At 38.9% G+C, this 27513-nt stretch overlaps 1 protein-coding gene across 1 annotated transcript in view; it reads left to right on the forward strand.

The window, feature by feature from the left end:
• The first annotated feature begins 24022 nt into the window (after positions 1-24022).
• The window catches only part of CEP85L (centrosomal protein 85 like), a 141913-nt gene continuing 138422 nt past the window's right edge, over positions 24023-27513 (forward strand). The window contains exon 1 of the mRNA XM_043890510.1: positions 24023-24148. The gene's annotated coding sequence lies outside the window, so the exon portion shown is untranslated. The remainder of the gene's footprint in view (positions 24149-27513) is intronic.

Raw genomic sequence — 27513 nt, forward strand, 5'->3', positions numbered from 1 at the left:
TCTTGCTTTATTACTACATGCTTGAATGAATGAGTTTTACTTACGGGAATCAAAATCAAAACAAAGAATTCTTTTGGTAGTCGTATGGTACAGTCATCTTAACCTACAAATAGGAAGGCTGAGTTGGTTTAGTACTGAAGCAGCTCTATTCACAAGCACTGATCACTGTCTATTTTAGTTCCATAGCCATTAATTTCTTGATTTCCTATCCCACAGGAAATCTAATGCAGCCAAGCACTCCTTAAAATCATTCTGCTACATTCTCTAATAGAAAGAACTCCCTACCTCCTCTCATTCCTAATGGAATCACAGTTCTGAGACCATTTTCCTCACAGAACAGCTGAAATAACCTATTAACAGTTGAAAGTTTGCAGATTTGAAAATAAGCTAATGTTCATATGAGCTATAATTTTTCTCATCAAACAAAAACCATAAAAAGTCTTGTATGTGAGGTTACATGCTGCATATTAGACTATATGCAGTGTTTGAAGTTGAAAACCCAGAATTTAACGTGAAATATTTTGAGCCTTAAGTTTGGACAATCAATTCATAATTTAAAAGAAAAAGCTATGTAAATTATAGACCTAATTTGGCTTCCACTTAAAGCAGAGGGGGAGACAAAGGCTTGGCTGCAGGGCATGTGTTAAGGAGGTGATTCCAGGGAATAAGAGGAAAGGAGCAAGGAGAATGGGACCAGAGGAGTGGAAAAGTCAACACAAGGGTTGTCATCCAAATCTCTGTTGTAGGCACAGGGACTCAGTTTGGCTGGGACTTCTGCAAAGTGTGATTTTTTTCCAGAATTTTCCATCTGAGGGAAGAGAGGATGAAGCCTGGCTCCCACATTGGTTGATGGCTGATGTCTCCCTGGGCAGCACTAACAAAGCTCCCCTCAGGGTTATGTTGATACAGAAGCCCAGGGTATGGGAGAGGCCCAAGGCAGAAAGCAGAATAATTCTGTACCTGCTTGAGGTGGGACCTTGTCAACAGGAGTTAAACCTGAGCTTTCAGCAGATGAAACAGAGATGGACCAAAGAAATGAGAATAAGTTTCCAAGGTATTTGTTGCATAAAACAAACGTATGTGAAGGCCAGTTACAGTACAGTGTTTGCCAGTATTTGACCTTTGGGCCGTTGGCTTAGAAATTCACAAACTGAATTCACAGAATCATCTAAGTGACGAAGAGATCATAGAGATAAAATATACAATTGTTTTAAGAAAGAGGGCTGATTTCTGCTTTTTATTTATACATTAATTCAATTAATTTAATGAATATTTACCACATGCTAGGTGCTGGGGATATATCAAAGAACAAGATTAAACAAAGTACCTGCCTTGTTGAGCCTGCATTCTGGTTGGGAGGCAGTCAACAATGAGTAAGGTGATTTCAGAGTTCTTAGTTACAGGGACTTGTGGAAATGAACCAGAGTAAGCTAACAGTGAGAGAAGAATGGCTGCTATTTGAGGTAGGCACGTGGAAGGTTTCTCTACATAAATGATGTCTGAGAAAAGACCTGAATGAGAAGGAATGAGCCAAATGAAAGTCAGGGAAGAATATGCTAGGCAATTGTTGAGCCACAAAGTCCTGCCTGACTCTTTGAGACCTCATGGACTATAGCATGCCGGGCTCCTCTGTCCTCTACTATCTCCCAAGATTTGCTTAAATTCATGTCCATTGAGTTGGTGATGCTATCTTACCATCCTATCCTCTGCCACCCTCTTCTCCTTTTGCCTTCAATCTTTCCCAGCATCAGAGTCTTTTCCAAAGAGTCAGCTCTTTGTATCAGGCAGCCAAAATACTAGAGCTTCAGCTTCAGCATCAGTCCCTCCAATATGCTAAGCAAAGGGAATAGTTGATGTAGGAGCCCTGAGGGTGGCATAAGCGTTTGTGTTTTGTGAAGTTGAGAGTGAGAGAGAAGTAGCAAGTGATGAAGTGAAACAGGTTGGCTGGAGGCAGGTCAGGCAGAATCCTGTGGACTATGGCAAGGAGGTCAGGCTTCACTCTTAATGAGATGGGAAGCCACTGAAAAGCGGTAATTAGAGGAGGGATGTGATCTAATTTGGTTTTAAAAAGTCCACTCTACGTGCTGCGTGGAATGTTTCCAGGCAGTTATGTTCCCTGGAACACAACACACCCAAGAATTTGTATTTTCCATAAACAAGTTAATCTCTCAGTCACGTTTGCTTAAAACACAATAGGTGTCCACACAAAGACTTGCAGGCAAAATATTCTAGGCAGTATTATTCATAATAGCCAAAAAGTAGAAACAACTCCAATGTTCATGAACCAGTGAGTGGAAAAACAAAATGTGTTTATACAAGGGAAAACTACTTAACATCAAAAGAGATCTTGATACACATTCCAACATGAACATCAAAATCATCATGCTAAGTGAAAGGCTCCAGACACAAAAGGTCACATACTGCATGGTTCTACTTATATGAAATGTCCAGAAAAGGCAGATCTATATATAAACAGATTAGTGACTGCCTGGGGCTGGGAGTGGAAATAGAGATTAACTGTAAAGGAGTGGGAGGGTCATATTGGGATGATGGAAATGTTCTAAAACAGTATGGCAGTCATGGTTGTGCAAAAATGATAAATTTGCTGGAAATCATTGAATTGCATACTTGAAACAGGTGAATTTGAAGGCATGTAAGTTATACCTCAGTCGAGTTGTTTCTAAAAGCATGGGGATATTTCTAAATTTAGGACATAGATCTTCAGATTGTATGGACCCTTGGTCTTCACAGACCTTGGCCTGATCTGAGGTTTTCCCTGCCCACCCTTGCTCTAGGCAACACCAAGCTGGCCAGCTTTCTAGTCACCAGGGCCCTGCTTCAGAATCGGTTGAGTTAAAGACTTTTCCTCTTCCAGTTTTCTTCCCTTTCAAGAGGTCATACCCATTCCAAGCTCTATCTGTGCATATTTCAAGAAGTCTCCAATTGGTTGATTCCTATGTAAGGAATCTCTTTATCATCTTTAGCCCACCTACTTTTCTCTCTCACTTTTCTAGCTTTTGTCTAGTGTTTCTATTTGTTTTAAACTATAAATATTTATTTGCTTTTAAATATTTATTTGGTTGCTCTGGGTTTTAGTTGTGGCGTGCAGGATCTAGTTTCCTAAGGATGGAAATGGGGCTCCCTACATTGGGAGCACAGAATCTTAGCCACTGGTCCACCAGGGAAGTCTCCTGTCAACTGTTTTGCTTTGTTTTTTAAAATTTCCTTTACTACTATTACTTTTTCTCCTCTCTCCTTTTTTCCCCCCCCTTTTCTACATCTATTTTCTTCACTGTCACCTCTCACTCTTTCTCTATTTTTGTTCCACTTGTGACCCGACCAAAAGACTGTAAAAATCGTAGCCCTTACCTAGGAGAATAGTAATGGGGACAGACACATTAGTACCAGGAGGGAGGAGAGACTGAGTGGTCCTTTACGGCAGCCCACTCCAGTATTCTTGCCTGGAGAATCCCCATAGACAGAGGAGCCTGGTGGGCTACAGTCCATGGGGTCGCAAAGAGTCGGACACGACTGAGCGCCTAAGCACAGCACAGTGGTACTTTGCCTAGTCAATCTCTAAACTTAAAAGTACCAGAAAGTCTATCTCAAAAATACCCTCCATCTAACTATTGTACAATCAAACCTGCTTCTACCTCTACTATATTCATGGGAAATAAAAAGTTATTAAATCATATTTTAATACTTTTGTTTATTTGTATATAACTGTATTTTAAAATTATTTTTTTATTATGAACAAGCATATAACAAGCATAACAAGCATAACTGCAAAAAAATCATTATATTGACATTGATGAAAATACTTTTGTGTGCTGATCCAGTAAAAGACACAGTACTTAACATATTATTTCTATAGGAAAAAAAAAATGATGTCTGAAGTCCAAGCAAAATTTAGGGTTTATTTTTGGTTTATTAAGTGGAGACTTATTATTTAATTGTTTTTAAGTACTTTTTCTAAGTCTTAAGGGATAGTCACTCAGTCATGTCTGATTCTTTGTGACCCCATGGACTGTAGCTTGCCAGGCTTCTCTGTCTATGGAATTCTCCAGGCAAGAATACTGGAGGGGGTTGTCATTCCCTTCTCCAGGAGATCTTCCTGACTTGGGGATCTAACCCAGGTCTCCAGCATTTCAGGCAGATTCTTTACCGTCTGAGCCACCAGGGAAGTGCTATACATAATTGTTCCGTTGGCTGACTTCCTATTTTGTTTTATTGCAATTTTTCCCTGATATATTCTTAAAAGCAAAAGGTAACTAAGCAAAATTAAATTTCCCTGTGGAACAGATGACAGATTCGTCATCATCTTTAGCTCTTCCTTTCACATGAAATATAATGGTGGAAATGATTAGCATATTAATAGTTTAATATTAGGGGCTTCCCAGGTGGCTCGAGTGATAAAGAACTCATCTGCCAATGCAGGAGATATAAGAGACACCAGTTCAATCCCTGGGTTGGGAAGATCCCCTGGAGGAGGGCATGGCGACCCACTTCAGTATTCTTGCCTGGAGAATCCCATGGACTGAGGAGCCCGGTGGGCTATGTCCACAGGGTCTCAAAGAGTCAGACACGACTGAAGTGACTTAGCAAGAAAGCAAGCCTAATATTAGTATAGTCAGACTTCATTTCTTGGTTACAAATATATTAAAAAAATGAGTTTCTAAATTCCTTTAAAATTCAGCTATAGGGAAACAATTAGGACCATAGCTTATAATTACTTATTATGTGAGATTATGAAATCAGAGGTTACAAGTACGTTTTGCCTTAAGGGATGGATAAATTCAGACATGCCACGGCAGACTGCATACAAGGCTGAAAGAAACTCTTCAGTTCTCTTGAGAGAAGAGTAGGAGGAACAATGCTGACCTTTCATTTCCTGTAGGTTGCTTGTAATCTATGAGATGCTTTTTTTACAGCTTCAAATATCTTTAAACATTACATATACTAGTTAAGCCTCAATAATGAAAGCTGAGATCATAAACATCAAAAACTGCATTTAGATGCAGGGTGGATTTTTCTAATGTAACCTACAGGGAGAGCCTCTCAGCAGAAAGAGTTTCATGTTTTGATTTTTAACTGCTAATTTAAAAATTGGCTGCTAGAGAAAAGGGTGTGAGTTTGTTTTAGTTTTGGTCTCCATTTCCTGTGTAAGTCCTTTGGGATGGATGTTAAGTTGAGATATGAAACTACTGGAAAAAAACAGGTAAAGAGAAAATACTATCATGAAAAATTAAACATTAATTTTCCACATAGTTTTTTGGAAAGGAAAATCAGTTTGGCAAGGTGAAAAAGGTCTTTGGCAAAATAGATGGCTTGAGACCTCTATATAGGCTCCCTGATAAAAGAGTCCAGTCTATGGAAAGATCCCCCCCTAAAGACCAGCAGGCCATGATCCAACAAATGCCCCTTTACCCCACAGGCTGAAGTCTGCAAGAAACAGATGAATAAGTCTAGGGCTTTTACAGAGTTAACTAAGCTTTTCAGTCCCACTGTTTAATTAATGATGTACTTTACAAAACCAGGTAGCTGTAGCAGACAGATACACCCATGTGTTAATCACTTATTTCAGTAAGAAAACACATTGGCGTTTATGAATGGCCGTTGGTCTGTCACTATATGTTGATGAGAATGTTAGGATCTTGGTCAAACCACGCCGCAGACACACACGTGGAGGCAGCACTGGTTTTCCAACACCACTGCTGGAGTTGGGGAAGGAGACGGAGGTGGGAAGGGAGATGGAGGATTGATGGAGGTTGCAGGTGACCCGGAGGGATGTTACTCTCTGCTCTGCTTAGACGAAATGACTCCTTACAATGTAGTCAATAAAAAGTTAAAAAGTTAAGTTTTCATATAAAAATATTTATAGTTCATATTATTCTACATAAACATTTAAAGGTAGGAGAGGAAAAAAAAAAAAACAAACCTCCAGCTTGGCATGAAAAACATTAAATTTTCTCCCAAACATTGGTTTGGAAATCTTCTCAAAAGAAAGCTGTCTGATCAAACTGCTGCAATCTTAAGTGGTAAAAAGAATGTACTATATTTAAATGTAGCGATCAGATTTTTCTGATCAGAGAACAAGAATGCTCAAAAATCATCTTGTCTGGAATCTTCAGAAAAATGCAGAAGCTTTATGATTTAGTAAGGATTACTGTGGGAGGCCTCTGGGAATTCCACAACTTTTTTTCATTGTAACCATAGCATTCCAACTGCCTTAACCTTCATGCCTGTAAAAACAGGTACTTTTTCAAATTTGGGTCATATCTCCCTTGTGGCAGTGTTCTGGGTCCTTTGTCCTCAGTGGAGTTATGACCACTCTGGAAATTCAACAAAGACATACACTTCTAGATCCAAGCTCTAGAAACATTTCCGTATTGGAGCTGAGAACTCTAAAAATAACACTTTAGCACTAAGTCCTTGATATTCAAGAGCAAAAATATAGATTAAGCTGAAAGTGTGTGTGTATGTGTGTATTTCAGGAGTAGGAGAACTTTAGAACACAAAATTATGTGAAGCTTCACTCAAAGCACAAGGAAATGTGAATAAATGGGCAGTGAAGGGGGCATGTTCCTTGTACAGTTTGGCTGCCAAATCATTTCTGTTCCCTCCATATATAGCCAAGACACCCCTCTATTTGAAACTTCTTTTTTTTTTTTTCTTTCATATCACTCTGTGCAACCCCATGGACTGTAGCCCACCAGACTCCTCTGTCCATGGGATTCTCCAGGCAAGAGCACTGGAGTGGGTTGCCATTTCCTTCTCCAGGTGAAACTTCTTTATTGAATGAAACCATGGGCTCCTGGAGGTGAAGACCACATTTCACACCCAGAAAAGCACGTTGTTTCTGGATCCCAGCACCTAGTATAACCATAGTTCATAAAGTACTAAAAATAAGATTGATGAATGAAAGGAATCAATGAATGAGTAAACACATATTTATAAACTGCTGTGACTGTGAAATGTAAGGTTTTGCTTAATAAAATTAGCTTGTGATATTTCAGTTGAATGAATAGCTGCTTGGTTTCTGAAAGCCACCCACTTTCTATTTTTCCTTGTTTGCTTTTATTTTTTTTGAGATTAATAATTTTGAAATGAATATTAATGTCTGTGAAAGCATTATTAAAGCTCTGATGATATTTAAGTGCATCACAGGTTTAATTATAGTGAAATAATAAATAGATCTGGATTTCAAAATTACCTATATTAGATTAAATTTTCCTAATCCCACATCTCAGATACTTAAAAAATTCTGTCCCCTAATACAGCATTGCCTTTGTAGGAAAATTTCATGGGGTTCATATACTACTAAAAGGAAATATGCAAAAATCTTATAATTCAGTGGGAAAAAAAAAACAGAACAGCATCAGATATTTTGAAATCTTTAAAGTTTTCCTGAAAATATTCACATTAGGTCTCTTTACTATTAATAATGGACATAACTGGATTATTTCATTCCATATCCCTGGTAACTAGTGTTTAGACTTATTCAGTTCCTTGCTTTCCAGTGCTTCTCCTTACGATTCCAGAGTTGAACCAAAGAATACCTGACCATAATATACTCTACATAAAAGCACAGCACAGTTCCTTGTTATAAAAAAATCTGTTTGTTGTCATTGTTTACTCTCATTTGGCCTGTATTATCTAATCCACATTTTAAAAATTTCAGACTGCATTCAGTGTTTTAAGGTCAAAAACTGTACTTTTTAAAGTTGAATTACTGGTGAGTATGTTTTCTACGTTGAATTACTTGGCAACCAAGAGAAGGTTCTTTATAGACTGGACTCAAAAGCTCTTGTTTACTGTTAATCCTGAATTTGGTTCTCAAAGCAAATGTCATATACACAATAGCTCTGTTGTGGATTCAGAACCAAATTCCATTTCAACAATGGTAAACTCCTCATCAGTCCTGTTGTACGGACATGTGGTTTCAGTCAGGCACTCCAGTGACATCTCAGAATGTAGAATCTCTTTAATAATTTGGTTGGATCATAAGTTCTTACAGATACCCAGCAGTTTAGAACTGAAGTATTTCCCTGTTTTCCTGCTACCTAGCTCTGAGCATGCATGTCAATTCCACAGTTCCACCTAGTATCTGATGCATAAACTAAAATGCTGGTAGATGTTGATGGTCCAATTTTGAGGAATTATTTTTTTTAAACTTTTTTCTATTTCCCAAATATGTTACAAAGAGTGTTGTTAGTTTTGGAATCAAGAAGAAAATAAACTCTGTTTAGAAGAAAGTAAAAGCAGTGTCAAGGTTAGATACCAAGATATTTTGTATAGAAGATCCTTTTGGGGGCTGCCAGTGAAATTTCTGATCTAATATTCTGGCAGGCTAAGAAAACCAGTTCAGAAAGAATTTTTACTTCTTACTAGAATTATAGAACCAGCCTATTTTTCTATAAGATTGAAAAGATTATCCATGTCTCTCCCTACTCAGTTCCATTGTAGTTCAGAAGACGTTTTGCTTTCAAAATGCATGGGAAAAGTAAACCCGTGCCTTGCAGACCACATCAGACCCAAATACTGTTCTGTTTGGTGACACCTGGTTTAAAAATTGAAATTGATGCATGAACATCATGAACATTTAGTTCGTCACAGGCTCATCACACCTTTAGGTAACCTGCCTAGCACCTGAGGTTATCTCAAGTTGATACCTAAAGGCTAGCAGTTAGTAAAAAATGGACTGAGAGATGATGTGACTAAGACAAGTTAGGCAAAGCAACAATTGTGCTGAGAGCACCATGCTTCTCTTCATTTTGCATATGGAAGAAACTAATTTTGGAAATAAGAAATTACAATTAATTCAGTATCCACAAACATATGCTTCTTACATAACCTTATGTAACTTTCTTCTTATCTTTCTCCTGATTTAGTTCATTCTTCAGATACTTCCTGCTAATATTACTAGAGCCTAAGGTGCTCATGTATTTGCTTTTGGCTGCACCATGCAGCATGCGTGTAGGATCTCAGTTCCCCGATCAGGGATTGAACCCACACCCTCTGCAGTGAAAAGACAGAGTCATAACCACCAAAGTCTTAACCACTGGATAGCCAGGGAAGGCCCCGCACTTACATATTTATTGTTTATTCTTTCCCTCTTTTTTCTTTACTGGGTGCAAAGACCTCTTTTAGGTGCTAAGGAAACAACAGTGGATAGGAAGTGTAGTCTCATATCCCCTGAAGGGGCTCAGACATGAACATTAAAAGTAACAGGATTGTGATAGTTGGCAGGAACTGACTGGCATGGAAACACAGGGGATGAAGGCTGTGACTGCCTGGGAAAGTGTTCCAAAGGTGACAACTTCACTGACTCTGAGGAGATATTCAGCTGATGAGTAAGTCAGACAGAGGTATTCCGGGTCAGAGGAGTGCAACCAAAGCCTGGCTTCAAGGGAAGGCTTGGGAGATTCAAAGAACTGCAATTTGTTTGGTTTGACTTAATCATCAGGGTGTAAGAAATGGAGAGAAATGAAATTTGCATTATTCATTCATTTAATGATTCATTTGATAAATTGTTTAATCACTTGCTCTGTGCCAAACATTGAGGATACAATAGTGATTTATATAGTCACACTATTTGTTGCACAAATATAACAGTCTAATGAGAAATGGGAAAGTAAGAAGGCAATAAAATAGAGTAAGTGCTATGATAAATTGTCTTCACTGTCATCTTATTTTAAGAATTTGCCACAACTACCCCAACTTTCAGCAACCACCACCCTGATCAGCAGCCATCAATACTGAGGAAAGACCCTCCACCAGCAAAAATATTGCAACTCACTGAAGTCTCAGATGATGGTCATATTTTTTGAACAATAAAGTAATTTTATTTATTGGCTGCACCATATGGCATGTGGGATCTTAGTTCCCCGACCAGGGATCAAACCCACACCCTCTGCATCAGAAGCACAGAGTTTTAACCACTGGACCATCATGGAAGTCCCAATAAACTAATTTTGAATTAAAATCTGTACATTGCTTTTATAGCCATAATGCTACTGCATACTTAATAGACTATGGTATAGTAAAAACATAATTTTTATATGCACTGCTGCTGCTGCTGCTAAGTCACTTCAGTCATGTTCGACTCTGCGCTAGGAAACCAAAAAATTCATGTGACTCCTTTTATTGCGATATTTGCTGTATTGTCATGGCCTGAACAATATTTCCAAGTAAGCATATATTTGAAAATACATGTTGAGAGCTGGAGAGAGGTCAGTGCTAGACATATGGGTTTGGAGGCCATATATGTGGTAATTAAAAACATAGATGTACCTGAGTACGGAGATCTCCCATGGTGCTTACCAAAGCAATTCCTGACTTCTCCAAATGGCATTCCCACAGAACAAAGGTGGTTCAGCACTGCGGACAGTGGCGAGATCACCGGCACTTCCCTGCCCCCTACTCAGCCCACCCCCAAACTTTTAGTTCTGTAAGGTTAGAATTTCATCGTCTTTCCCATCCTAGCTTTCTTAATTGACTTCCGACCACTGCCCTGACCCATATCTATGCTTAAGGCAATTGTGTTAAAGTCATCTTATTCCAGCTTTTGTTTTTATCAGATGACAACCCGAGGCCCAAAGAGACTAAATTGTTTGCTCAAAACCACATTCCTAGTTAGTGATATCATAGATCTGTTCTGAATACATCACCTTTTCTCCCATCTTATTTGTTTCTATATCTTTTTCCTCTGAGTTCTGAAAGGTTTTTTGAGTTTGTCTTCAAATTCATTAATTTTTGGCATTTTTCCTATTTTGCTCTTTGCTGCCTTTGCATTCTATTTTCTTTTAATGGTCCTATTCTTATTTCTAAAGCAATCTCTCCTGATTTCAAATAGTTCCTGTTTAAAATATGTAATAATTTTTAAATGACAGTCTTATTGAGATAAAATTCACACACCATACAATTCACTCTTTTAAAGTGTACAATCCTATTGGGTGTCAAGTGGTATCTCATAATGGTTTCATCTTCCTAATAACTAATATTGTTGAGCATCTTTTCAGATACTTACTGGCCATTTGTATATCTTACCTGGAGAAATGTCTATTCAGATGTTTTAAAAATGGTCTTTTTGTCATTGAGTTGTAAGAGTTCTAGATACAAGTTCCTTACCAGTTTTATGATTTTCAAATAATTTCTCACATTCACTAGGTTGCCCCTCCAGGTTTCTTTTGAAGCACAAAGTTTTTAATTTTGATGAAGTCCAGTTTGTTTGTTCTTGTCTTTTTTGTTTGTGCTTTTGGCATGAGATCTAAGAACAATTGCTTAACCAAGGTCACAAATATTCCTGCCCATGTCTTAAGAGTTTTATACTTTTAGCTTTTACAATTAGGTCTTTGATTTATTTTGTGTTAAATTTTGCATATAGTGTGTATATGATGTAATGTAGTTTTTGCATCTTGTTGATAACCCAGCATCTTTTCAGTTCCTGGCATTTAGAGTTCTCTAAAGTTCTTTTTTTTTTTTTGCTCTATTTGTATTATTAACTATTCATGGATCAGTTCAGTTCGGTCAATCAGTTGTGTCCAACTCTTTGCAACTCCATGGATTATACCACGCCAGTCTTCCCTATTCATCACCACCTCCCAGAGCTTACTCAAACTCATTTCCATTGAGTCAGTGATGCCATCCAACCATCTCATCCTCTGTCATCCCCTTCTCCTCCTGCCTTCAATCTTTCCCAGCATCAGGGTCTTTTCAAATGAGTCAACTCTTTGCAACAGGTCACCAAAGTATTGGAGTTTCCCCTTTAGCATCAGTCCTTCCAATGAATATTCAGGACTGATTTCCTTTAGGATGGACTGGTTGGATCTCCTTGCAGTCCAAGGGACTCTCAAGAGTTTTCTCCAACACCACAGTTCGAAAGCATCAATTCTTTGGTGCTCAACTTTCTCTATAGCCTGACTCTCACATCCATATATGACTACTGGAAAAACCATAGCTTTGACTAGACAGACCTTTGTTGGAAAAGTCATGCCTCTGCTTTTTAATATGCTGCCTAGGTTGGTCTTAGCTTTTCTTCCAAGAAGCAAACATCTTTTAATTTCATGGGTGCAGTCACCATCTGCAGTGATTTGGGAGCCCCCCCAAAAAAGTCTGTCATTGTTTCCAGTTTCCCCATATATTTGCCATGAAGTGATGGGACTGGATGCCATGACCTTAGTTTTCTGAATGTTGAGTTTTAAGCCAACTGTTTCACTCTCCTCTTTCACTTTCAGCAAGAGGCTTTTTAGTTCTTCTTTGCTTTTTTTTTTTCTGCCATAAGGGTGGTGTTACCTACATATCTGAGGTTATTGATATTCATGGATGTGATCATTGAAATTTGCTCCTCTGGTTAATCTCCTTTTGTAGATTAAAACTGGTGCTTTTAATCTGGAAGACGGTTCTTCTGCTTGTTCATTTTTATGACTGTGTTCATCTCCATGGATGAAGTTCACAACTTTCAGAATTGTTTGAGGGTCCAGTTCAGTTATTAGGTACAGACAATGGGAGGAGGCAAAATTAAGATTCATCACAGTTCTGCTTTAATAAGTTGGATTCCAGGTGTCTGTTGGAGTAGAGGAAGAGTTAACAGCCAGAGGGGGCAGGTTCAGAGACTTCACTGCCGTGTCACAGAATTCTTGTTTTCTTGTGCTCAACTCAGCATATGAAGGGTAAGCAGGATGTCCTGGGATGTTGCTCTGTGTGGATTCTAGCATTTAATGTTCTTCCTATAGATATTTCAGAGAAGGCAATGGCAACCCACTCCAGTACTCTTGCCTGGAAAATCCCACGGGCAGAGGAGCCTGGTAGGCTGCAGTCCATGGGGTCTCGAAGAGTCGGACATGACTGAGCGATTTCACTTTCACTTTTCACTTTCATGCATTGGAGAAGGAAATGGCAGCCCACTCCAGTGTTCTTGCCTGGAGAATCCCAGGGACGGGGGAGCCTGGTGGGCTGCCGTCTATGGGGTCGCACAGAGTCGGAGATGACTGAGGTGACTTAGCAGCAGCAGCAGCAGCAGCTATAGATATTGGTGTGTGCATGTTAAGTCACTTCAGTTGTATCCAACTCTTTGTGACCCTATGGACTGTAGCCCACCAGGTTTCTCTGTCCATGGGATTCTCCAGGCAAGAATCTTGGAGTGTGTTGCCATACTCTTCTCAGAGGATCTTCCCAACCTAGGGATTGAACCCGCATCTCTTATGTCTACTGCAATGGCAGGTGGGTTCTTTACCACTAGCACCACCTGGGAAGCCATATAGATAGATATTAGTAGGATTGATATTTGTCCCTCCCTGACTGCCCTATATCTCACATTGGTCTCTAGTTGCAGAACCCTTTGATAGAGAGTCCCTAAAGTCTATAGCAAGTGCCAATTCATTTTTCCCCAATTTTAAAACACATAAATTTAGATCAGTGTCTTGCACAGAAACTTTCTTTCAGCCTCTGATTTGACTCTGATTACTGACTATTCTTGGCATCTATGTACTGACCCCAGTGAGTTCAGTTTCCTATTTCCCTTACCCTCAATGGTTATATTGTGATTTTTGCTGGTGTTTCCAATGTTTGTCCTTCCCAAACCACTAGCCGCCTGACTTTGGTGACTGATCTATTTTTTTTGTGTTTTACAGCAATAAACTACAGTTAGAGATCAGATTGTGCTTCTGTTCAGTAGATTGATTTTAAGTCACGCAGTGTCTTTAGCACTGACTATAGCCCTGCTGCTTGTCCTAATGAGAACATTTCCACAGTCAAGTTGAAATGCTTAGATGCCGCTAATGCTGCTCAATAGCCTTGAATACGTTTTCAGATCAGTGGGCATATCACAGGAAAAAATGACCAAAAAAAGTAAAAGAGCAAGAGGTCTTTGGTATTAATCAGATTTCTGCTGCAATAGTGCCACATAACAACCAACCACAAACTTTACAGGCTTAGAACAACAGATGCTTGATTTTCTTGCTTCAGGATTGGTCAGCTCCACACTTCTTCGTTCTTGAATCTGGCTTTACAGGAGATCACAGAAGTAAAGAAGTGCTAAAGCCAAAGACAGGTGTGTTTAAAGCCTCTGCTTGCATCACATCTGCTAACTTCAGTTGCCCAAAGCAAGTCACGTGGTCAAACCTAACATGAAGTCAGTGGGGAAACAAAAGCTGCCTACTCTGGTGGGAGGTACTGCAAAGCCACTTGACAAATGGTGTGTAATTCCACATCGGGAAGGGAATGAAGAATTGAATACAATCCAATTGTATGCTCAGTTGCTCAGTCTTTGCAACTCCGGGGATTGTAGCCCGCCAGTCTCCTCTGTCCTTGTGATTTTCCAGGCAAGAATACTGAAGCAAGGTGCCATTTCCTACTCCAGGGGATCTTCCTGACCCAGGGATCAAACCTGAGTCTCCTGCATTGGCAGGTAGATTCTTTACCACTGCGGCACAATCCAGTTAGCATAACCATAATTCTGTTTGCTATACCCCTTCCCATTTCACTTTCCATTTCACAACTTTGTATTAGTAAGGAAACTTATAGGTTTTCTAATATGATCCTTTTATTGTATATATGAGTTATCTGGGGCCCAGAGAGACTATGCGAATTGCCTATAAGTCAGTTCAAAGCTCTGCTCCATGAGACTAAATGCTGTATTGCAAACTTTCCTCCAGATCCCAACTTTACGTGGAATTATATGAGTTTAGTTCATGAGATAAACCCAGGATTAAGGACCTAAACGAGTCAATCTCCAGAGGTAAAAACCCAGATTGGCTACAGATTTGAAGAATTTTGGTAGTATACTGAAGAGAGACCTTAGGTTCTAGATTCTGACTTAAAAAAAAAATTGTTTTCATAGAGTTTTTCCAAAGAAAATATTTAGAGACTCGGAGTTGTTATTTAAAAATAGGTAATGTTTCCAGAAGGAAATGTTTAGTTTCTTTCCCAGTTGCTTTCCATTGTCTCCATGTTTTATCTGACAAAGAATCAAATGTAAGGAAGGGCGGGGGGCGGGGAGGTAGACCCAGTGGAAAATTGCCAGAGATGGAGGGAAGCTGTAAAACAGGGCCTGTGCGAGCTGACTTTTGGTTGTTAAGTTTCCCTAATGCCCTCCCTAAGGTCAATCACCAGGGGCTAATCGGCTTGGCTTACTCCTCAAAAGCAGATCTGAGCTGGGAAGCTAACTGCAGTGCATTGGAGTCGGGTTTGTTTTGAGAGAAGGGAACAGCTGTTCCTCCGGAGTCCTCAGCCTATGTTACCTCAGTGTTCCTAGATGCTACTGCTTACAGCCCTTTCTGTCTTCTGTTTACTGCTCCAATTCTGTAGGTCAGTGTGACTGCAGATTACTTTTTTTCTTTTTTAAAGAGATACTTCATAGTTAAGATCGTATTTGTTATTAATGTCCTGTCCAAGTTTGACAGTTTCTTTAACATTTCATGGTTATACTTCTAGTTTGTTTACTTCTTGCGAATCGACTCTGCTGGCAGGAAACTTGACCCCTGTAGATGATATTATCTTGGAGGAATGTAGGGCTAGGCGAGAGGGTAGTTTTTCTGCGAATCAGTGATCTGACCACACATAAGAAACAAAGCCAGATAAGAAGCCACCATTCAAAATGAAAAACAGAGTAATAATTTAGCAATACAACATTAAAAGAGAAACACAGGAAAAGATACAAAATATGTTTTCAAAGAATTATTTTCTAGCCTATTATTATTCTGTTTCCTATATATTTTACCCTCAAACAGATGGTCCCCAAGTTTTCAAATATGATCCCATTTTTAACATGAAAAAATTCCACAGAGTCCCACATAACAGTAATTATAGTTTTAGTAGAATTCAATTGATAATACATTAGGACAAAGCACCTAGTTATGAATTCACTAATGCTTTTAATTAAAATCATGCTTTATAGAACAAAACAGCATCTACGTCTACATTGAAGAATAGGTGTACATGTCAACACAAACCACCTTATTCAGGGTACAGATAAGCTTACTTCATGGAAGTATGTTTGTCTTCCTGTGATAATTATAAAGATCAGCAGATGTCCAGGACCCATCGTCTGGCATCTAAACCTTGTCCTCCATTTTTATGCCTGTCAGTTTTGGAAGCTGTCCTATTTAATGACATCATTGGTCTCCTGTCTACACAGGCACTGCATATTCTTACTGATTGGATAAATCAGTACATAACAACATAAACTGAGCCTTGTCTTTCTAAAAGATGACTGGAGTTTAGGATATATATATATTTTTTTTTTTAACCTAGTTGTATGTTTCCTTGAGGAAATCAGTGTCTTTGAAATATTGATACATCTTTTACCTTTTGCAAAATTAAGGATAGGGGCTAGGAATATACTTGTTCTGCCCAACTCAACAGATACTGTGAGGTTTAAACTAGATTATATAGCACCTCATTGCATAAACAATAAATGGTAGCTGGCCAGTCAGTATCTTAGTACAATCTTCCCATTTAGAAACTAATTCTTAGCTGCTGCAGTACTAGGAATGTGTAATTCATCCAGAGTTACACTGGTCTGGGTGACTGCCATACTCCCGAGACCCACAGTGGCTTGTGGACAGGAAATAGAAGGTCCACACAGTCAACTGTGCTGGGAGTGATGACTTAGTTTTAAGATTTACCTTGGCCATTTCAACTAATCATTTAATCTTTCTGGGCCTCAGTTCCTTGTGTGTGTGTATGCTAAGTCGTTTCAGTTGTGTCCAACTCTTTGTGACCCTATGGACTGTAGCCCACCAGGCTCCTCTGTCCACAGGATTCTCCAGGCAAGAATACTGGAGTGGGTTGCTGTGCCCTTCTCAAGAATAGAAGAATGGACCAAAATCTCAGAGGTATTCACTTTTTACAATGGGGCTCTTTTATTTCCCTAAATGAAATATAATCGCAAAACTCCAATGTATAAACCAGATACAAAACAACATACAATTTTCACATGTAGTTTAAAACTTTTACTGTTTGCCATTGAGGCCCTAGGAGTACACCTTGAAAACCACTGATTTAGTTCATATTTAAGATACAGCTCTAAACAAAGATATCTATTTATTCATTTAAAGTGAGAGAAAATGTTCCTTCCCAAAGAATTGCTAGTGGTCATCTCCATGGGACATCTAGCTCTGATGGTCATGTCCACTCAGGAAATCAAACCTTAGATCAGAACATTGAGCATAAAATAAAGCAAGTTCTTTTTTTGACTATGCTGCGTGGCTTGTGGGATCTTCGTTTCCTGACCAGGGATTGAACCCTGGGCCCTCAACAGTGAAAGCGCCGCATCCTAACCATTGGACAGCCAGGAGGTTTCCCACATACTCTCTATTCTTGAGGAATAGTTTTATCAAGCAGTGGTGACCTAGTTTAACGCCCTTCTTCATGCTAATATTTTTTTTTTCTCTAAAGAATTGGGCAGGGGAATCTAGAATCTCAGCACCATTCTTCATAGGTCAGCAGTATTGGCAGAAACACCCATTATAACCTTACCCTTTAACTTGTCTTTTTATGTCTCCGTATAGATCTCCATACTCCTGACATGACTGTCCTCCTAATGTTCAGAATAAGTATCTAGACTCTAGGAAGTTGTCAAACTTCTCAGTATGTTTGAACACACGTGAGCCAGGTGGTCAGCTAGGCTCTGCCTTGTCCACGTCCTATGTTGGAGCGATTGCCACTGGAGATAGACTCATTTCTCTTTCCTCGAAGGAGTAGTTCTCAGATATTTTTTTAATACACTGATCTGAAATATGAATCTCTACAGATTCAAATATCATCAAATGTGTAACTTTCTGATGAATGAGTCATATTACAGCATGCTCTAGACTGCAAGCTCCCCATAAGATTCTGGACTATTGCAGGATTTGTTTTTGTCTGCTCAGCACCTAACAGGACCTGAGCTACAATGTCTTGAATGACTGACTAAATAAATCAAGTGAATTTGTAGCAACTCATTAAGAAAAGACTGAGTGGCATTATTATTTTGAAAAGCAGCAATTGCAAAGCTTATAACTCAGTTTATCACTGAACAAATCTAGTTTGTACCTTCAGATCCTGATAATGCCCCTGCATTGTCACAGCTTCAGAAAACATGAGTTTCTAAACCACACTGATGCACCCCAGCCAGTATCTTCCTGTTTCCAGCCACTGAAAGAACCACTAGGAGCTAGAACATGAGGCCAGTCGAGCCGGCAGCTGAGGAAGGAACCATAGAAACTCCCTGGGTTCTAACCCTGGCCTGCCTTTGCTATGTGACTTTGGGCAAGTTCCTTACTATCTCTGTATCTATGAAATGGATATTAGCTGATGTGAGGATTTAATGAGCTGATGACCCTAAAGCCCTTGGAATAGAGCCAGGCATGTTGTAAACATTCAGTAGGTGCTTTCATGTATTCATCCTGGTTTAGTGGAAGGAGAATAAGCTTTAGGTTAGGCAAGCCAGGCTTTTAATTCATACTCTGGCCTTTTTTCTTGTTTAAGCATTTAATTTCACTGAACTTGTTTCATCTTGTGTAAAATGTGGATAATAACAGTGGTGGTGGGGAAATGCTATTTAAAACTGCAGCAGACAACAGCCTTCAGATTCCTAAGACTCTAAGTTTAGGAAAACACCTTGATGAGCCTGCTTTGGATATGAAAGAGGAAGTCCCAGAGAGAGAACTAAATCACTTTGTCTGATAAAGTAAGACTTTTGAGCATTCCAGAGCTTGAGATGAAAACAGCAACCCCAAGAAGAACAGAAGTCCAGCAGAATCGCCCCAAATCTGGGCTCTTTTGGGGGCAAGAGTCTTACTATTCAGTGTTGAATTGTTACTTGGCACCACAGTGAACCACTCCCTACCTTTTTACCAGAATGTAAATGGATATTTGTTATATTAGTAATCATATGTGGGTGATACTAGGGAAGTGAAGAAATCAGGGTGATGTGTCTGTAGTAGAAGGAGAAGGGAGTGACAGAAGATAAGATGATTGGATGGCATCACGGACTCAATGTACACGAGTTTGAGCAAACTCTGGGAGATAGTGAAGGACAGGGAAGCTTGGCATACTGCAGTCCATGGAGTTGCAAAAAGTTGGACAAGACTTAGTGACTGAACAACAAAAACATTTGTAGTCCTGGATAAGGCAGTACAGTAGAAGGGAACAGAAACACAAGAGGTATATAGAGGGCAGATGAAGATATTTTGGCCCAGGTAGGAAGATAGGATGCGAGGTAAAGAAACCTGGATAAGTGGAGAAACCAGCAGATTATCTCACCAGTGTGAGATGGCAATCAAGTATATTTATTTCACATTGATTTTAGTTGTTGTCGTTTAGTCATTAAGTCATGTCCAACTCTTTTGTGACCCCATGGATTATAGCCTGCCAGGCTCTTCTGTCCATAGGATTTTTCAGGCAAGAATACTGGAATGGGTTGCCATTTCTTTCTCCAGGGGATCTTTTCAACCCAGGTATTGAACCCGTGTCTCCTGCATTCCAGGCAGATTCTTTACTGCTGAGTCACCAGGGAAGCCTGCACTGATTTTAAAGGATTTAAAAACCAAAAAATAAACAGAAAACCCCTAGAGTCAGTTAAAGAAGCTAAGTATCCTGGCATTTGTGCTACGCACTCACTAGTATTCTCATGACAATTAGTGTTAATGGATGTAAACTCCTAGCCAAAGTAATTATTCCATAAATAATAACTATCATCCATTTACCCTGTTAACCCATATATTATTCAGTGATTATTTATCTAACCCAAAGAAGCTGTGCAAAGAGCAGCTGGTATATGTTGAGGGCAGTAGAGCATACAGGTTCTTTCCTCTTACCTAGCATACCTCTTCCTACTCTGTACATTTCTATCCCTGGCCTCTGTCTTTCTGCACAAAAAAATTCACTCCCTGAGACTTCAGGAGGGTCAGGAAAGCACAGGCAGGCTTGTGTGATTAGAAAAGATTTTTCCTACGTCATGCTCATGTAAGAGAATGCTTATAGATGGAAAGTTTAAAAATTATTTCAGTAATCAGCTCACTTAAGAGTGACAAGCAGGGTTCTAAAAACATGGAGCTATTTTATCTATGATCCATTTTCCAGTAAGTGACTACCAAGATAGCTGGAGCACAAGAATAGGTAATGGCTTTGTTTTCCCAAGATGTAGTCATTGCGATTATTTTTAGATGAAAGATTTGGAGCCAGAAGCACAACTCATAATTATGTTGCTATGATTCTACAACCAGTTGTTTTGTGGAATTAATTCAACCATAACAACTTTAAAAGTCACCACATTTTCCAAAAAAATGTGCAGATAAAAACAGAAAATAAAATATTCCATGACATGAAGTGCTGTTTCCTGCCATTAGCTCACATCTTTCTACTTTTGAGGCTTGCATGCCCTCTTCCCTAGGCCCTTTTCTAGTTCACAGTTCTCACCCTCCTTGACCCATTATTGAAGCTCACTGACAGTCACTCCTGCAGGAAGCCCTCCTAAAGATGCCAGCCTGGTGAACACTCCTTCTTCTGAACTCCTGCACTGATTGTGGATGGTCTACAATTTTCCTTAGAACGCTTCACTCTCTCCCTTCAATTTTTTTTTAAAGATCTTTTGATCTGGGCCATTTTTTTTTCCCCTGAAGTCTTTGTTGAATTTGTTACAATATTGCTTCCATTTTTATTTTTGGTTTTTTGGCCACGAGGCACCTGGGATCTTAGCTCCCTGACCAGGGATCGAACCAGTGCCCCCTGCATTGGAAGGCAAAGTCTTAACCACTGGACCATCAGGAAAGTCCCTCTCCTTTGAATTTTAGTTCATTTTCAAATGTATATCATTATTTCCAAAGCTAGGTTTGTACCCCATAACAATTTTACATTATGAAAACAATATGTCAGAGATCAGTATTATAAAAAGTTTGGAAGAGAGGAAAGAAAACTGTTCATAATCTCATCATCTTAACACTAATCCTGTACTCATCATCTTATGGTTCTTTTCCTAAACTTTTTTTCTCTGCTTACACTTTCACTAATTTAACTCCAGTGGCAATGTAATGTCGCATTTTGAATTTTTGCAACTAATGTTACACCACCACTATTTTGCTAATTGCCTTGCTAATTTGCTAATAAGCCTTCATATACTAATGAAGGAATATTTTCCTTTAAAGCCTGCATAATATTGACTACTGTTAAAATTTTAGATTGTTAATTATAGTCCACAATTATACTGGGCTTCCCCAGGTGGCTCAGTGGTAAAGAATCTGCTTGCCAATGTAGGAGACGCAGGCTCAATCTCTGGGTCAGAAAGATCCCCTTGAGGAGAAAATGGCAACCCACTGCAGTATTCTTGCCTGGGAAATCCAGTGGTCAGAGAAACCTGGCTGACTACAGTCCATAGGGTTGCAAAAGGGTTAGATGTGACTTAGTGACTAAACAACTATGATACTGCAATTGACATATTTATGCATGTAGTTTTTTCAGTGTGTGCATTTTTTTGTGTATGTGCATGCATATTTTGATATTTTTTCTTAGGATGGTATTCCAAAAGGAAGATTTCTGAACCAAAGAGTATGGTTATTTTTATGGTTTTAGAAACATATTGCCAAATTGGTTTCCAAAAGTGGGACCAATTTATATCACCAGAAGCAAATGAGAATACCAGTTTCTCCAAATTTTTATGAGAATTATTTCTTAATTACTTAGTCTTCATATAAACAAAAAAGGATGACATTGGTTCACTGTTTAAATTATTTACTATGACTTAAAAATATACAGAAAAGTTAGGAGAAAAATATTAATTCATGGCCCTGGTTTAACAAATCTTAATACATTTCCATATTTTAAAAATACTATATACATGGATGAAGTCTTTGTGTACCCCCTTCCCAATTCTATGCCAACGCTCTGCAGAGACAGCCGGAATTGGATGTTTATCATTCCTTTGCACTTCCATTTCCATATCTTTTAATTGTTAAATCTTTGATTAGTAATGAAGTTAAACTGTTTCGTATGACATAGCTAATAAGAAAGTACTCAGGCTCTAGAGTCAGGTAGATCTGGCCCTAAATTCCTACTCTGCTTCTCAATACCCATGTGTCCTTGGACCTCTCCATGTCTTGGTTTACTGATAGAAAATGGAGATAAAATCATTCCTACAATTCTCTAGTCATTAAGGAGTGTCTGACTCTTTTCGACCCCATAGATTGTATGTAGTCCGCTAGGCTCCTCTGTCCATGGGATTCTCCAGGCAACAATACTGGAGTTGGTTGCCATGCCCTTCTCCAGGGGATCTTCCTGACCCAGGGATCGAACACGGGTCTCCTGCATCTCCTGCATTGGCAGATGGGTTCTCTACCACTGTGCCACCTGGGAAGCCCCAGTTCTCTATGTTGCTATGAAAATTAAATGCTATGGTTCAGGTAAAATTCTTGGCACAGTGCTCAGCACCAAATACTACCTTTCATCATTACTCCAGGTTCTCTTTTGGATTGCTTGCTCCTTGTCCTTCATAAAAAGATTAGCTTACCTACAACTGTGAAACACTTTATCAAACATGATCCTATTTACTCCTCATGATGGCTTTATGAGATAGTATTGCAGGGATCTCTGCTGATAAAGGAGGAAACTGAGGCTGAAAGGCCCACATCCAGCAGGGAGCAGAGCTGTGTGTGTCTGAACTCGCATCTCTGGTACTAGCACCTTGCATTGTGCATTTCTAGGCTGCAGCCCCGTCACTTCTGAAAGGTAACAAGCTGTTTCATGATACAATATGACTGGCCTGTGAGGTAGTTTTAGCACAGTTCTTTAACTCAATCATTATAGATAGATTCCAGTTTCTTTCCCTATTTATAATTGTTTTCTTTTCCTTTAGTTTCTAAATATCCTATAGGAAATATTTCTTTTATAAAATTAGATATATTTTTAAGTGCAACAAAAATTGTTACCAGTTAGATAATATAATCATATTGTATTGATGTTGTTAGAGATTTAAGATATCTATGTTTGGTATTACTTTTTTCTGATTTTTAAAATTTTATTTTAAAAATAAGACAAAAAAAAGATCTTAAGCAATTTCTGCACCCAACTTTCAGTCCATGAATGCATTAACCCTAAGTATTCTAACTAAAGTAACTAGTAATGATCCTGAGTAAACGCTCAGTTAGCTGGAGTAAGATTAAATTAAAATTTCATGATTTGTAAAAATTTAATTTAAAAAGAAAAACAATGTCTTAATAAAATGTATTTATAAACTATATTTCATGAAACCTTGGTTTTCACTGTTTTTTTTCAAGGGACAGGAAAAAAGTGCCATGGGTATAGATTACAATCTACTCTGGTGTGCATTAATAGGACACATTCATAAATATCAGTTCTGTTTATATAAACTACAAGAACATTTTTTACAATTACATTTTATGGTAGTCATATTTTTCTCAGGTCTCATGTTTCACTCATTTTTTTCTTTGAGCATTCTGATCTCTCACATCAAGTGACATTCTTCTTAAATTTAAGAAAACCAGAAGAGGGGTAGGAGTTAATGAGGCAGTCATAGGCAACATGAGGAAGCCCCCAGGGCATGGTAGAAGGAGGGACCCTTAATGGCAGTTTGAGCAGCAAAAAGCATCTCAAGACTCAGAAATAGTGTGTTATGGACACAAGATCATACAAAGACTATTTACTGAACTAAATACTGAAGTATTTTTGAAACGACCAATATAGATCCCACCAACCTAAATCCAGTGTTTGTTTTGGTTTTACTCCAATATGAGAATAATCTGGTCCTTTTTTTCTCCCAGAAACCACAGGATTCAGGTAAGTGGCAGTGTGGGTTACTGGGAGTCTATAAAAACCATCACTTTATACATGACCGTCTGCCCCTCACCTGGCAACCTGCCAATTCTCCCAGCTACTCCCGGGAGCAACACTCTGGGTCTGGCCTTCTGCCAGTTTGTGAAATGGGATCAAGTCACGAGCTTCACTGTGGCTCTCTTTGCAGGTATCCCTCAGCCAACCTTCTCCGGGGGCCGGCAGCCACCTCAGGAGAAAGCCATCTCGAAACTCTCGCAAGGTTTACCTCTTTAGCAGGCGAATGCCCATACGAACCAAACATTCTAAGGAAATTCATCATAACCCCTGGATGAAAAGGTAACAGGAAAGTGACGGTGTCTGGTACCGGCTTCTCCTGTATCAGGTAGGTACTGACAGGGTGATAACTACCTCTGCCCTGAACACACGGAGATGCACACGCTCGTCTGCTGAGCCTCATTTCCTCTAAGAAATGTTAAGCCATCTGTCCAAAGAGATGGTATGAGGATGAAAATTCCTTTAAAGGAAAAAATGATGTGGTAAAACCCAAACTCAAACCCAGGGTAAGAGTGGTGTTGATCTTCTATGCTTCGATTTTCTAGAAGCAGCTTCAGGCAGCAGGCTCCGCAGGCCGGTGAATTCAGGGGCCGTTTTAGGGCAAGCCAGGTGGGATTAGATGTTCCAATGTGCACTGTGCTCCTAAGCCCGCTGTGATCTGAAACTTAGCTCTTGGGCTTGGGCCAGAACCAGCCTGACGTTCAAGGGTGAGCACAGGAGGCAGCAGCCTTCAGGCAACCGCTGTGCAGAATTCTCTGGATAATGCCTTTGGCTCTGTTCTCTCCAACGCTGGTCAGATGATCCCAGTCCATCCGCGACCCCCTTGGTGTCACTATAGGTGCGTCCTGCTGAAATCGTACATCTTTTTAAGATTCTGAAAATAAATCCTATCACTATCTTCTGGTCTCAGTTGAGAACAGTTATCTTTCAGTGGTTTTCACAGTATAACTAACTTGCCCAATTTTACTAAGGCTCTATAACTTCATTAGGAGGTTAGCTGTAATGAAAAAAAAATAGTACTTAATTATGTAAAGACATGTTATATCCCAATTAGGAAAATGCCATATAAATTTATGTATATCATATATATCTTTTGTAATTTATTTGTCATCATCCATAATATATGTATGAGGAGTGTGAATTTAATTTTAGATGCTTTGTTCACTGTTAATTCATCTCAGATTCTCTATGAGCACTTACGATAATGAATGTATTTGATGTTCGGGTGCCTCTTCTGTGCTTTCATTTGCAGTTTTGTAGTTCAGTAATTGGCAATTCAGGGTGCAAAAAACATTTTTTAAAAGGTCTCAATAAGTATAATAAAAGTAAAAATTGGTTATTCTAGGTTTTTAAAAACTTATTTTAAAGTCTTATTGAGTTGTAAGAAAAGTTTTTAAGAAGTTATTTCTTCTGAATTCAGTTTTAGGTAGTATGATAAAATAGATTCCCCCTAAATAACATTATAAAATATTATATATGTTTAGAAATATCTTTTCTATGGCTCAAAGTAGTAAAAAGTAGACCAATTTAAATGAATTAATTTTAATTCATTAGTCTGCTGCTGCTGCTGCTGCTAAGTCACTTCAGTTGTGTCCTACTCTGTGTGACCCCATAGACGGCAGCCCACCAGGCTCTGCCATCCCTGGGATTCTCCAGGCAAGAACAGTGGAGTGGGCTTCCATTTCCTTCTCCAATGCATGAAAGTGAAGTCGCTCAGTCGTGTCTGACTCTTAGCGACTCCATGGACTGCAGCCCACCAGGTTCCTCTGCCCATGGGATTTTCCAGGCAAGAGTATCGGAGTGGGTTGCCATTGTCTTCTCCGAATTCATTAGTCTAGATACGTCCAAATATCAGGAGATTCCCATTTTTTTCAAGACACATTCAGAAATGTGTCCCAAGTTTAGGATAGCTTGATATGTTAAAAATTTGAGATACAGGCGAAATGATTAAATATCTACACATTATTGTTGCTTAACACTAACAAAAGACCTGTTGCTTTTTCCACTTTCACATTCAACGTATATTTATGATTACTAAAATGTAGTCATTATTGTACTACATTTTATTGTTTTAAAATTATCTATTAAAAAAAATACTGACTCCAGATTTTACGGATTGAATTTACATCAAGCTAGATGACTTCTCTAATCAGTATGCTGTTCATCAAAAAAAGTTAGAGAATGATCCATAATATTAGGAACTTGTAAGGACTGGAGCACAAAGTGACTCCCTCTTTTCTGAGAGATAATTTGGGTTTAAAAACCCCCAAAGAGCCCTCATCTTATAGATATCTATGTATGTTTATAAAACAGAAAATTAAAAAGCTATAAGGCATTATAGTGAAATAAGTCAAAATTTTACACCTGGCCCTCCTTTTTCCTGCTCTACTTAGATATTCAACAAATATTTAAAAAAAAACCCAAATATTAATATTTACTAAATGAGTAAGTAATGAACATTTATGTACTATCTTCTTTTGGTTTTTAGTATGTATTATTTTTATAGTCAGAAAAAAATAACAAAGAAATTAGTTCCCCCATAAATCCAGAAACCATAGCTAGACTTTTCTTTTGTTTTCTATAATACTTGTTAAGATTCCATTGAAATTTTAGCCAAAGTGTCCATTCTTTAAATTAACCCAGATCACTCTAGGGGTTGTTTTAGTGATACTGGCTTTATTTACAGTTCCAGAGACCCCTACATCCTCCCATTGTGTGAGAAAAATAGGAAAAGTCTTTGGAATGAAAACTTAGCAACGTTAATAGAGCTATTGAACTGAATACAACCTACCACCTAGAGGTAACAAAGCTATCGTGAAAACTGTCTTAATGTTTTAAAATTATTTGAGTGGTGAAGTTGTAACCTATGAACTACTCTTAATTAGTTAATTAAATCCTGTGGACCTCAGGTAACTCAATAAGCTGCCCAAGTCTGTAGTCTGCTTCTGGAAGCACTTTGGATAGTGGTAAACTTGTTTAATTGGGATAGCCGCCGCCAGGACCAGCCAAGGCAGAACTATTGAGGACTTTGTCCAGTGAGTTTCATGTGTGCCCAAGTGGCATTCTGAGTGCACTCAAACCTGTTGTTTGTCTCAGTCTTGCCTTCCTCTGCATTTATCTGTATCCTTGGAGTCAGTTCACATTGCTCTGTGCTGCCTTTCTGGCTACTCATTCTTGGTTGACAGCACTCAAACATTTTCATCAGGTTCCAAGAACCCCCATTTTACTACTTAAACAGAGACATAGACGAAAACCCAACTCCTTTATATCTTTATCTTCACAGGTTGTTTCAGTTGGGTTCTCTGGGAAGCAGATGCTAAAATGGAGTTAGAAATGCAAGGCGTTTATTGGAGATAACACCTGCAAAAGATAAAAGGCAGGCAATAGGATTGGAAAGGAAAGACTCAGACCACAGTGCATATCTGATGGGGTCTCAGTCAATCTGGTGGGGAGCTAGAGAACAAAGGCTGGTGATTGGAAGGGTTCTGCATTGGAAAGACTGGCATGCCCCAGTATCTCTGCCATGCTTGGTCATTGGCTGGGGCTCTCCAGAAAAAAAGAGGCCACCACTCAAAAGCTGAGGCAGACTCCTCATGTGTTAACAGCTGTGGACTGACCATGCTTGTGGGAGAACATCAAGGTCTTTCTTGAAGGGAAATCAGAGGGAAGCAACTCTAGTACTGCTTCATCAAT

This window comes from Cervus elaphus, chromosome 28 (genome assembly GCF_910594005.1).
Source record: "Cervus elaphus chromosome 28, mCerEla1.1, whole genome shotgun sequence".
NCBI lineage: Eukaryota > Metazoa > Chordata > Mammalia > Artiodactyla > Cervidae > Cervus > Cervus elaphus.